Source organism: Bombus fervidus, unplaced genomic scaffold, assembly GCF_041682495.2.
Source record: "Bombus fervidus isolate BK054 unplaced genomic scaffold, iyBomFerv1 scaffold0042, whole genome shotgun sequence".
In the NCBI taxonomy this organism is placed as follows: domain Eukaryota; kingdom Metazoa; phylum Arthropoda; class Insecta; order Hymenoptera; family Apidae; genus Bombus; species Bombus fervidus.
Window position 1 is genome coordinate 27,501 of NW_027212605.1, and position 12,500 is coordinate 40,000.

Here is a 12,500-nt window from a genome sequence, read left to right on the forward strand (position 1 = left end):
CTCGCTCGAACCTATACTAGCCCAACCCAAAACCGATCCCGCCAGTTTCTCCGATTTTAAGAGAAATCGAGGAACGAACGCGAAAAAGGGATTGGTTTTGGGTTGGGCTAGTTTTTTTTTCGAGCGAGCGCAGCGAGCGAGCAACGCTCGAGAGCCCGTCTGACTTTGAAAAATTTTCGTACCGAACGGTTATTTCGAGTTATCTCGCTTAAAAGCGTTATGATGCGTATATATTTTTACATAAATAGCAATATTATGTATTTCTACGTCGGGATTAAGCGTTTATTTCGTCCCGAGAACTTTAAAAAAAAATTTTTAATCGAACCGTTTTTTCGAATTTTTTCGCTTAAAAGCGTTATAAGGTGCGAATATTCTTGCATAAATCGCTTTAAAATGACGTTTTACGTCGGGATTAAGCATTTATTTCGTCGCTGAAAAGTTATATAAAAAAAGTATGATCGCGCCCGAGACGTTGGAACTTAGTCTCATTCTCGAGCGGTACGTAGGGACTTAGAAAAATTTCGGACCGAAACGTTATTTCGAGTTATTTCGCTTAAAAGCGTTACGAGGTATGAATATTTTTATAGAAATCGTTATGGTTCGACGAATTCTAGTCGAACGTAACGATTTCGTTTTATTTTTTTTAAAAATTGCCCCCTCCGGACCGACATGACCGGGAGGTTGGCACTTCGTCGATCCCCCGGCCGGTACGTAGGGACTTAGAAAAATTCCGGTCCAAAAAGTTATTTCGAGTTATCTCGCTTAAAAGCGTTATGATGCGTATATATTTTTATATAAATCGCTATATTATTATATTTTACGTCGGGATTAAACGTTTATTTCGTCCCGAAAACGTTAAAAAAAAATTTTTTATTCGAAAGGTTTTTTCGAGTTATTTCGCTTAAAAGCGTTATAAGGTACGAATATTCTTGCATAAATCGCTTTAAAATGACGTTTTACGTCGGGATTAAGCGTTTATTTCGTCGCTGGAAAGTTATATAAAAAAAGTACGAACTCGTCCGGGACGTTGGAACTTAGTCTCATTCTGGACCGGTACGTTGGGACTTAGAAAAATTTTCGACCGAAAAGTTTTTTCGAGTTATTTCGTTAAAAAGCGTTATGAGGTATGAATATTTTTATATAAATCGCTATATTATTATATTTTACGTCGGGATTAAACGTTTATTTGGTCCTGAAAACGTTAAAAAAAAATAGTGGACCGACGCGACTCGGCCCGTCGGACTTTGTCATACTCTCCACCGGTACGTAGGGACTTAGAAAAATTTTCGACCGAAAAGTTTTTTCGAGTTATTTCGCTTAAAAGTGTTATAAGGTATGAATATTTTTATATAAATCGCTATATTATTATATTTTACGTCGGGATTAAACGTTTATTTCGTCCCGAAAACGTTAAAAAAAAATTTTTAATCGAACCGTTTTTTCGAATTTTTTCGCTTAAAAGCGTTATAAGGTGCGAATATTCTTGCATAAATCGCTTTAAAATGACGTTTTACGTCGGTATTAAGCGTTTATTTCGTCGCTGAAAAGTTATATAAAAAAAGTATGATCGCGCCCGGGACGTTGGAACTTAGTCTCATTCTGGACCGGTACGTAGGGACTTAGAAAAATTTTCGACCGAAAAGTTTTTTCGAGTTATTTCGCTTAAAAGTGTTATAAGGTATGAATATTTTTATATAAATCGCTATATTATTGTATTTTACGTCGGGATTAAACGTTTATTTGGTCCCGAAAACGTTAAAAAAAAATAGTGGACCGACGCGACTCGGCCCGTCGGACTTTGTCATACTCTCCACCGGTACGTAGGGACTTAGAAAAATTTTCGACCGAAAAGTTTTTTCGAGTTATTTCGCTTAAAAGTGTTATAAGGTATGAATATTTTTATATAAATCGCTATATTATTATATTTTACGTCGGGATTAAACGTTTATTTCGTCCCGAAAACGTTAAAAAAAAATTTTTAATCGAACCGTTTTTTCGAATTTTTTCGCTTAAAAGCGTTATAAGGTGCGAATATTCTTGCATAAATCGCTTTAAAATGACGTTTTACGTCGGTATTAAGCGTTTATTTCGTCGCTGAAAAGTTATATAAAAAAAGTATGATCGCGCCCGGGACGTTGGAACTTAGTCTCATTCTGGACCGGTACGTAGGGACTTAGAAAAATTTTCGACCGAAAAGTTTTTTCGAGTTATTTCGCTTAAAAGTGTTATAAGGTATGAATATTTTTATATAAATCGCTATATTATTGTATTTTACGTCGGGATTAAACGTTTATTTGGTCCCGAAAACGTTAAAAAAAAATAGTGGACCGACGCGACTCGGCCCGTCGGACTTTGTCATACTCTCCACCGGTACGTAGGGACTTAGAAAAATTTTCGACCGAAAAGTTTTTTCGAGTTATTTCGCTTAAAAGTGTTATAAGGTATGAATATTTTTATATAAATCGCTATATTATTATATTTTACGTCGGGATTAAACGTTTATTTCGTCCCGAAAACGTTAAAAAAAAATTTTTAATCGAACCGTTTTTTCGAATTTTTTCGCTTAAAAGCGTTATAAGGTGCGAATATTCTTGCATAAATCGCTTTAAAATGACGTTTTACGTCGGGATTAAGCATTTATTTCGTCGCTGAAAAGTTATATAAAAAAAGTATGATCGCGCCCGGGACGTTGGAACTTAGTCGCATTCTCGACCGGTACGTAGGGACTTAGAAAAATTTCGGACCGAAAAGTTTTTTCGAGTTATTTCGTTAAAAAGCGTTATGAGGTATGAATATTTTTATATAAATCGCTATATTATTGTATTTTACGTCGGGATTAAACGTTTATTTCGTCCGTGGAAGGTTAAAAAAAAACGGACGGATACGACCGGGCCTTTGGAACTTTGTCTCATTCTGGACCGGTACGTTGGGACTTAGAAAAATTTCGGCCGGCGGAAAAGTCCGAAATACTTATTTCGAGTTATTTCGTTAAAAAGCGTTATAAGGTATAAATATTTTTGCGGAAACGGTTATATCTCTATTAAATACAACTGGATTAAACGTTTTTTCGAATTTTTTAAAAAATTTGTGTTCGACGAACTGACACGACTGCGATATTTGTTTAATTATTTCGTTAATTAACGTTGCAAGGTATATATTTTTTTGCATATTTCTCGTTGTTTCAACGTGTTCTAATCGATTAAGAACGTGGTTTTTGTCCGTATTCGTTAAAAGAGGTGGTTTACTGATGCGATTTTAAAAAAAAAAAAAAATTAAATTTTTCGATAAAAACTGGTTTGAAATATTAAAATAAGCGGTGCGTTAAAATATCTCGACGATAGGACGTTTTATAAGGGTACTTTATTGGAACAAAGTGGTCGAGCGTTTCAGAGACTAAGTCCGACGGTACGTTGGGACTTAGAAAAATTTCGGCCGGCGGAAAAGTCCGAAAAGCTTATTTCGAGTTATTTCGTTAAAAAGCGTTATAAGGTATAAATATTTTTGCAGAAACGGTTATATCTCTATTAAATACAACTGGATTAAACGTTTTTTTCGAATTTTTTAAAAAATTAGTGTCCGTCGAACTGACACGACTGCGATATTTGTTTAATTTTTTCGTTAATTAACGTTGCAAGGTATATATTTTTTTGCATATTTCTCGTTGTTTTAACGTGTTCTAATCGATTAAGAACGTGGTTTTTGTCCGTATTCGTTAAAAGAGGTGGTTTACTGATGCGATTTTGAAAAAAAAAAAAAAATTAAATTTTTCGATAAAAACTCGTTTGAAATATTAAAATAAGCGGTGCGTTAAAATATCTCGACGATAGGATGTTTTCTAAGGGTAGTTTATTCGAAAAAAGTGGTCGAGCGTTTCAGAGACTAAGTCCGACGGTACGCTCTAACGGAGGTTTTACATGGTAAGCGCCCGGCCGCTGGCCCGGCCGGCGCCGACCGTCCGGCCGGCGCTTTGGTATCTATAAGAGACACGTCGAGTCGGACGGTCCGGACGGAACAGCGTCGAGCGCGTGGCTATTCTACGGCCTCGGTTGAGAATTCAGTCACCGCTCCTCGAGTCTTAGTGAACTTTTTTACTATTTCTCGACTGTTCCTTCGTTCTCGTATCGACTCTTTCTCTACACTGCTGCGCCGCGGGTCGCTGTCCTGGACGTAATGACCAAATAACGTGGCAAGGTTCCCCTTAGTCGGGAAGCTGGATCCTGTATGCTCGCACTAACTTTAAAAAAAGTTAGGGCAGTGTGCTTGTTACTAACTGAGTATCAATTCATGCTGGTTCGGCAGAGACCGTTCCAAAACTTATGTTATAGCGTACGCAGTACGTTTTAAACATACGAAAGGCTAATGGGGAGCGTACTACCTTTTAGGAAGTGCGTTCTTTCTGATTGGAGAATATCAAAAGAACGAACGAATATGTTTCTTACGAGGACGGTACGTTCAGCATGCAGTTTACGTGCTTTTTACCGCTAAGGCATATTCGTTCAACCAACAAACCATTCTTACAGAATGATCCTATGAACAGAATGATCTTAAAATATTCCACACAAACAATCAAACGAACGAAAGAAAGTAAAGAGAGAGTGGCGAAATGAGAGGAGAGAGAGTAGTGGCGTTCGACGTTACAACGGGAATTAAAAGGGTGTCGTCGAACGTTCACTAAGAACGAAAAGTCTCGTCGTACGGTGTTACGGACCCACCTACGACACTCTGAGGCTATTTTAAAAAGAGAGTCTTTTGACTCTAATATATAATATATATATAAAATACAAAGTTCCCTGGTTGATCCTGCCAGTAGTCATATGCTTGTCTCAAAGATTAAGCCATGCATGTCTCAGTACATGCCGCATTAAGGTGAAACCGCGAATGGCTCATTAAATCAGTTATGGTTTCTTAGATCATACTTAAACTTACTTGGATAACTGTGGTAATTCTAGAGCTAATACATGCAAACAGATTCGTACCAGAGATGGTACGAATGCTTTTATTAGATCAAAACCAATCGGTGGCGGATGGCTCGTCCGTTCGTCCATCGTTTGTTTTGGTGACTCTGAATAACTTTGTGCTGATCGCATGGTCATCTAGCACCGGCGACGCATCTTTCAAATGTCTGCCTTATCAACTGTCGATGGTAGGTTCTGCGCCTACCATGGTTGTAACGGGTAACGGGGAATCAGGGTTCGATTCCGGAGAGGGAGCCTGAGAAACAGCTACCACATCCAAGGAAGGCAGCAGGCGCGCAAATTACCCACTCCCGGCACGGGGAGGTAGTGACGAAAAATAACGATACGGGACTCATCCGAGGCCCCGTAATCGGAATGAGTACACTTTAAATCCTTTAACGAGGACCAATTGGAGGGCAAGTCTGGTGCCAGCAGCCGCGGTAATTCCAGCTCCAATAGCGTATATTAAAGTTGTTGCGGTTAAAAAGCTCGTAGTTGAATCTGTGTGTCACAGTGTCGGTTCACCGCTCGCGGTGTTTAACTGGCATTATGTGGTACGTCCTATCGGTGGGCTTAGCTCCTCGCGGGGCGGTCCAACTAATATCCCATCGCGGTGCTCTTCACTGAGTGTCGAGGTGGGCCGATACGTTTACTTTGAACAAATTAGAGTGCTTAAAGCAGGCTACCTTCGCCTGAATACTGTGTGCATGGAATAATGGAATAGGACCTCGGTTCTATTTTGTTGGTTTTCGGAGCCCCGAGGTAATGATTAATAGGGACAGATGGGGGCATTCGTATTGCGACGTTAGAGGTGAAATTCTTGGATCGTCGCAAGACGGACAGAAGCGAAAGCATTTGCCAAAAATGTTTTCATTAATCAAGAACGAAAGTTAGAGGTTCGAAGGCGATCAGATACCGCCCTAGTTCTAACCATAAACGATGCCAGCCAGCGATCCGCCGAAGTTCCTCCGATGACTCGGCGGGCAGCTTCCGGGAAACCAAAGCTTTTGGGTTCCGGGGGAAGTATGGTTGCAAAGCTGAAACTTAAAGGAATTGACGGAAGGGCACCACCAGGAGTGGAGCCTGCGGCTTAATTTGACTCAACACGGGAAACCTCACCAGGCCCGGACACCGGAAGGATTGACAGATTGATAGCTCTTTCTTGATTCGGTGGGTGGTGGTGCATGGCCGTTCTTAGTTGGTGGAGCGATTTGTCTGGTTAATTCCGATAACGAACGAGACTCTAGCCTGCTAAATAGACGTAAATTATGGTATCTCGAAGGCCCCCGGCTTCGGTCGGCGGGTTTTTACTACCAACGTACAAACAAATCTTCTTAGAGGAACAGGCGGCTTCTAGCCGCACGAGATTGAGCAATAACAGGTCTGTGATGCCCTTAGATGTTCTGGGCCGCACGCGCGCTACACTGAAGGAATCAGCGTGTTTTCCCTGGCCGAAAGGCCCGGGTAACCCGCTGAACCTCCTTCGTGCTAGGGATTGGGGCTTGCAATTATTCCCCATGAACGAGGAATTCCCAGTAAGCGCGAGTCATAAGCTCGCGTTGATTACGTCCCTGCCCTTTGTACACACCGCCCGTCGCTACTACCGATTGAATGATTTAGTGAGGTCTTCGGACTGGTGCGCGGCCAATGTGATAAGCATTGCCGATGTTACCGGGAAGATGACCAAACTTGATCATTTAGAGGAAGTAAAAGTCGTAACAAGGTTTCCGTAGGTGAACCTGCGGAAGGATCATTAACGAAAAATACAAAAACACAAAGAATATATTTGACTTGAACACTGTATAATAAAATATATATAATATCGTCGGTAAGGAGCCGTACTCCTCCTATATCGACACAAAGTATATACGACGTATTAACAAGCTATATACTTTGACAAAAGCCAAATTTTTTACAATAAGGAGGTGAGAGACGCTCCAGTTACGAAACTATACGAAGAGTGTGGCACTCTCTCTCGATCATCGGGATGAAGAGATATACTTTTACACGAATAATTCGAGGCGCCTGCGTGAGGTCGTACACAGAAAGACCCGCCGTCTCCGAATAATATTATAACAAACGAAAAACTTAAAAATATTCTCGAGGCGCCTGCGTGAGGTCGTAAACAGAAAGACCCGCCGTCTCCGAATAATATAACACACGGAAAACTTAAAAAGATTCTCGAGGCGCTTGCGTGAGGTCGTACACAGAAAGACCCGCCGTCTCCGAATCCTATAACACGAAACCGCTACTATTAATAATAATAATAATAATAACGATATGTGAGGGAACTTGAGCTGAACACATATCGAAAAAACTAAAAGTTACAGTGGAAACCACGTGTAATGAGAAATGCGATCGAGGCGCCTGCGTGAGGTCGTACACAGAAAGACCCGCCGTCACGATCTCGTATTTCGTATTTGCATCGTGGAAATCCAACGAACGAACAATATAATATATAAACTAAAATCTCTAAAGTGCCTCGTGTCGGAGAGATCACTGCTCACACCTCTTCTATATTTCGTAGTTGCGTTGCGTAGGCCTCACCTCCTAGCAACGGGACATAAGGAAGACTGCTCTTTGGGATCGAACGAAGCGTCTATAACGAGTCGTCGACGAGAGCGAAAGAACGCGAATAGCGAGCCGCAGAAAAAAAGGATACCGAATTATATATCTTCGAAGGTTCTCTTCGAAGATCCATGGATACCTATATCTGCGCGTCTCCAGCTATCTCGCGCGTCTCTCCAAACTCTCGTCGTTCCTCGAAACGTGCTTCCTACCCAAAGGGCGTTCGTTCTTCCTATGTCGTTTCGTTGTCGTTCGTTTCAACGGCGAACGATATACGATGTTCGACAAAACGAAACCACGTTGTACGTTCGTACTCGTGGATCGGGTAACCTAGAACGAAAACGCATTGCGTGGATGTTGGCCCGAAAAGATATATACCAGTGCGAGTGATGGTAAAGAGTAACGATTCTTAACTAGACGAAGTTGGTTCGGAGGGGACCGCCGGCCGTCTCTCTATCCTCGCGAGTCTAATGCCTCGTTCCGTCGCTAGAGTTTTTCAAACTCTGCTTCTGGCTATCGGGAAGAATAGACCGCGCGCGCGAGGAAGAGGAAGGACGACCGTGCGCGTCCCATCGATTTTTTTTATTTTTACCTGAACCACCGAAGTCGATTCAGAGGGGACCGCCGGCCGTCTCTCTATCCTCGTTGTCGTGAGTCATATGCCTCGTTCCGTCGCTAGAGTTTTTCAAACTCTGCTTCTGGCTATCGGGAAGAAACGACCGCGCGAGGAAGACGACGACGACGACCGTGCGCGTCCCATCGAATTTTTTTTTATTTTTACCTGATCGACGGAAGTTTCGTCCGGTTCGTCTCTTTTACCATCGTCTCGTCGACCCGTTCAGAGGGGACCGCCTGTCCATATCCTCGTTGTCGTGAGTCATATGCCTCGTTCCGTCGCTAGAGTTTTTCAAACTCTGCTTCTGGATATCGGGAAGAAACGACCGCGCGAGGCCGATGGCTGCGAGTCCCATCGAATTTTTTTTAAACGCACGCACACACATACACCTGAACGGAGATGCGTTCCTTTTCGTCGCGATTTTTCGTGCTTTAGTCGTCGTTGTCGCCATCCGTTCGGAGGGGACCGCCGGCCGTCTCTCTATCCTCGTTGTCGAGAGTCTAATGCCTCGTTCCGTCGCTAGAGTTTTTCAAACTCTGCTTCTGGCTATCGGGAAGAAAAGACCGCGCGAGGAAGAGGAAGGACGACCGTGCGCGTCCCTTTCGAATTTTTTTTTATTTTTACCTGAGCGACCAAAGTGGATTCAGAGGGGACCGCCGGCCGTCTCTCTATCCTCGTTGTCGCGAGTCTAATGCCTCGTTCCGTCGCTAGAGTTTTTCAAACTCTGCTTCTGGCTATCGGGAAGAATAGACCGCGCGCGAGGAAGAGGAAGGACGACCGTGCGCGTCCCATCGATTTTTTTTATTTTTACCTGAACCACCGAAGTCGATTCAGAGGGGACCGCCGGCCGTGTCTGTATCCTCGTTGTCGTGAGTCATATGCCTCGTTCCGTCGCTAGAGTTTTTCAAACTCTGCTTCTGGCTATCGGGAAGAAACGACCGCGCGAGGAAGACTACGACCGTGCGCGTCCCATCGATTTTTTTTTACCCGAACGATGGAGATGCATATCGGCTGTTTGCTTCGAATAACTGGACGAGAGGAACGAACATATATATATATCATGGGCTAGCCACCGTGCGCTTTCTTCGCGAGATCGTGTGCTGTACAGAGGATTCAGAATCGGGTGTTATATCCCCGTCGTTTCCTGACGAACGGAGCTTCGATCTCGTTGGTTGTTATATATTATAATGCACTTTACGCCCGGTCGGCGGGCTGCGTGTGTCGTCGCGCAGTCCGTCCGATTTCGTTTTCGAACGTATTTTCGTGTCGTCAATCATATGGCGACTTCCGCGCGTTCGATTCCCGTTGGTCGGACGTTTGTCGGATATCGGCTTCTTTCGAACCGAGAATAAGAGTACAAAAACCTGAGTACACAAACAAAAATCCATGCATAAACGATTACCCTGAACGGTGGATCACTTGGCTCGTGGGTCGATGAAGAACGCAGCTAATTGCGCGTCAACGTGTGAACTGCAGGACACATGAACATCGACATTTCGAACGCACATTGCGGTCCACGGATACAATTCCTGGACCACGCCTGGCTGAGGGTTGCTCACGTAAACCTAAGACTGCTTGCGTTGCGTATCGTTGCTCTCGGTCCGTATCTCTCTGTTCTTTCTTGCCTCGTCGACAGCCCGCCGTCGTTCGTTTTATCTTTAAACGAACGTTTCTGAGTCGGAGGACGAGCGCCAAGCAAAAGAATACGAATTAAAGAGCGGTCGAGGGCTCGTACGCGACGTACGAGCGATTGTTGGACGTTCGTCGGCGTTCGTCGCTGGATCGTGTGGAGACCGGCGTACGCATGCTCTCGATACAAATATATATGAAAAATCTATCGCGTTCACGGGAGACTCGCAAAACTACCTCCGTCTCTTCTCTGTCCCTTCTTGGCTTGACAACCCGCCGTCGTTCGTGTTTTACGAACGTTTCTGAGTCGGACGAAGCGCAAGAAGAAGGATACGAATTAAAAGAGCGCGGAGAGAACCGTCGTCGTCGACGCGGTTATCGAGATACACAGAGCGAGTTTTCTTCGTGGCCGATTTTTTTTTTCTTTTTGTATCAGCCTCTGCTACGTTTTGTTAGTCTTCGATAAGCACGAATGACCGCGCCCCCGACGTCGTCTTAAATGAATTTTTGGCGAGACTGAGAGAAAGCAAAAATATTTTTGAACAAAGTCAGTCGAGAGAGGAGAGAAAAGAGAACCAAGATATTAAAACCTAAACCTAAACTTGGTGGCGTAACGAAAAACTGTGTGCCTTAAAGAAACACAACCGTCTTTTCTCAAGATGTTTTTACTCGTACAGCCCCAGGGATCGAATACCCACTCCGTCTGTTCGTGCGGCAGAGATGTATTCTGCAGGCGCGAGACGACTGACGAGAAGACAACGAGGACCGTCGCATCGATGGGTCGTCGTTGCGTTTTTCATCCTCTGTGCTTTTTTCTGTTCTTCGCGAACCCAGAGAAAGCCGTAGATCCGGGAACGGACACACGAGATTTCTTCGAACGCTGATGACTTAGGGAGATGATCCCCAGCGTTGCGCGGAGATCGGAGAGTACGCGTACATGTATCGGGACGAATTTTTCCCCGTCGGTCGCGTATCTCTCTGCCCGCGCGCCTGGCCCAAAGCCACGTTCGTCGGAAATCAACGAAAAGTGTGTTACGATCTAGCGTGCGTCTACGATCGGCTATATTTAAGGGTGACGAAGAAGAGAAAAGCTCACGGTGTTGCGCAACGTTTCTGTACCCGATTTTAAGATGTGCATGTGAGTCCGTTACAAAGTTGTTCGGATCGTCGAAAATAGTCGTTTTCGTCGTCGTGCGAAAGAGAATAATCTCTGACATTGGCACGGAGAGATCGCGCAGAGGAAGAGAACGATCCTCTTTGGCGAGGCTCGAGAAAGACTAACGAAACTTGATTAGAGACGAGGTATACACGCGCCGTACGTACGACGTACGCGCGTGTGATTTTTTTTTGCTTTAAGGCGATTCGGCGCTCCGAGTATTAGAGAAAAAGAGATCGTTGGTCATCCCATGTCTCTTCGTCGTCTATCGCTGGACCGCGCATCCTAACGTATCGCCGGTCGTCCAGTCCCCGAGTAATAAATTCACCCCGTTGTGTACGTCTCGCGCTCGCTTTTCCACTTGCGTGAGTTCCCGTGCGTTTTCGTCGTTGGTACAGAGCAAAGAAACCGATATGTTATATACATGTCGCGTGTTCGATCTCTGTGCCAGCAATAACAGGCGAAAACAAGGAACCGCTGGAATCGTCGAGAAGAGAGAAACGGCTACGGGAGATATATTATACATAACACGTGTATATATATATATATATATTATACAAAGAGGACGGGCGTTAAAAACCGGAGATCGTTACGGGTGTCTTGCGTGAGTCTTAGCTCGAACATGATACGACGAACGAAGTTTAAAAGGCACTTTGGCGAGATGCATAAAACGTTTCTCGATCGAGATAGAATATACGGTTCTCGATTCTATTCGAATTATTTTTTTTTTTTATTTTTTTTTCTCTTTGAGGCGATTCTCGGAGAGAGAAATAAAAATAAAGACCCTCTGTCGCATTGTTATCAAACCGTCTTGCTTTTCTCGAATCGCGCCCACATGGCACGAAATTTTTTTTTCTTTAAGAAAAAAAATTGTCACCGTGTCGTGACGTTGAAGCGACCTCAGAGTAGGCGAGATCACCCGCTGAATTTAAGCATATTACTAAGCGGAGGAAAAGAAACTAACAAGGATTTCCTTAGTAGCGGCGAGCGAACAGGAATTAGCCCAGCACTGAATCCCGCGGTTCCGCCGTTGGGAAATGTAGTGTTCGGGAGGATCCGTTTATCCCGTGACGTCGAACCGCGTCCAAGTCCATCTTGAATGGGGCCATGTACCCACAGAGGGTGCCAGGCCCGTAGTGACCGGAACGCGTTTCGGGAGGATCTCTCCTTAGAGTCGGGTTGCTTGAGAGTGCAGCCCTAAGTTGGTGGTAAACTCCATCTAAGGCTAAATACAACCACGAGACCGATAGCGAACAAGTACCGTGAGGGAAAGTTGAAAAGAACTTTGAAGAGAGAGTTCAAGAGTACGTGAAACCGTTCAGGGGTAAACCTGAGAAACCCAAAAGATCGAATGGGGAGATTCATCGTCGACGGCGTCGGTGATCGTTGGTGAGCGATGCTCCGGGTGGGCCTTCGTGGTTCCATTGGCGAGGGCACGCCACCTTCGATTCGAACGCTCCGGCGTCGTAGTCGTGCACTTCTCCCCTAGTAGAACGTCGCGACCCGTTGTGTGTCGGTCTACGGCCCGAGCGGGTGACTGTCGCGTCGCTTCGGCGCACGCGGCAGACCCTCGGTC

General features: G+C 44.3%; 3 non-coding genes across 3 annotated transcripts in view; all 3 read left to right on the forward strand.

Annotated features, from left to right (window-relative positions):
• Nucleotides 1-4,787: 4,787 nt before the first annotated feature.
• LOC139997243 (small subunit ribosomal RNA) lies at nucleotides 4,788-6,711 on the forward strand. Its single transcript, XR_011802672.1, has one exon. It is a non-coding gene; the product is annotated as a small subunit ribosomal RNA (ribosomal RNA).
• A 2,827-nt stretch (nucleotides 6,712-9,538) lies between these two features.
• On the forward strand, nucleotides 9,539-9,693 carry LOC139997253 (5.8S ribosomal RNA). The gene has a single exon (XR_011802680.1). It is a non-coding gene; the product is annotated as a 5.8S ribosomal RNA (ribosomal RNA).
• Nucleotides 9,694-11,819: 2,126 nt separating this feature from the next.
• The window catches only part of LOC139997247 (large subunit ribosomal RNA), a 4,181-nt gene continuing 3,500 nt past the window's right edge, over nucleotides 11,820-12,500 (forward strand). Inside the window, exon 1 of the ribosomal RNA XR_011802676.1 lies at nucleotides 11,820-12,500. This exon is cut by the window's right edge and continues 3,500 nt beyond it. This is a non-coding gene — a ribosomal RNA (large subunit ribosomal RNA).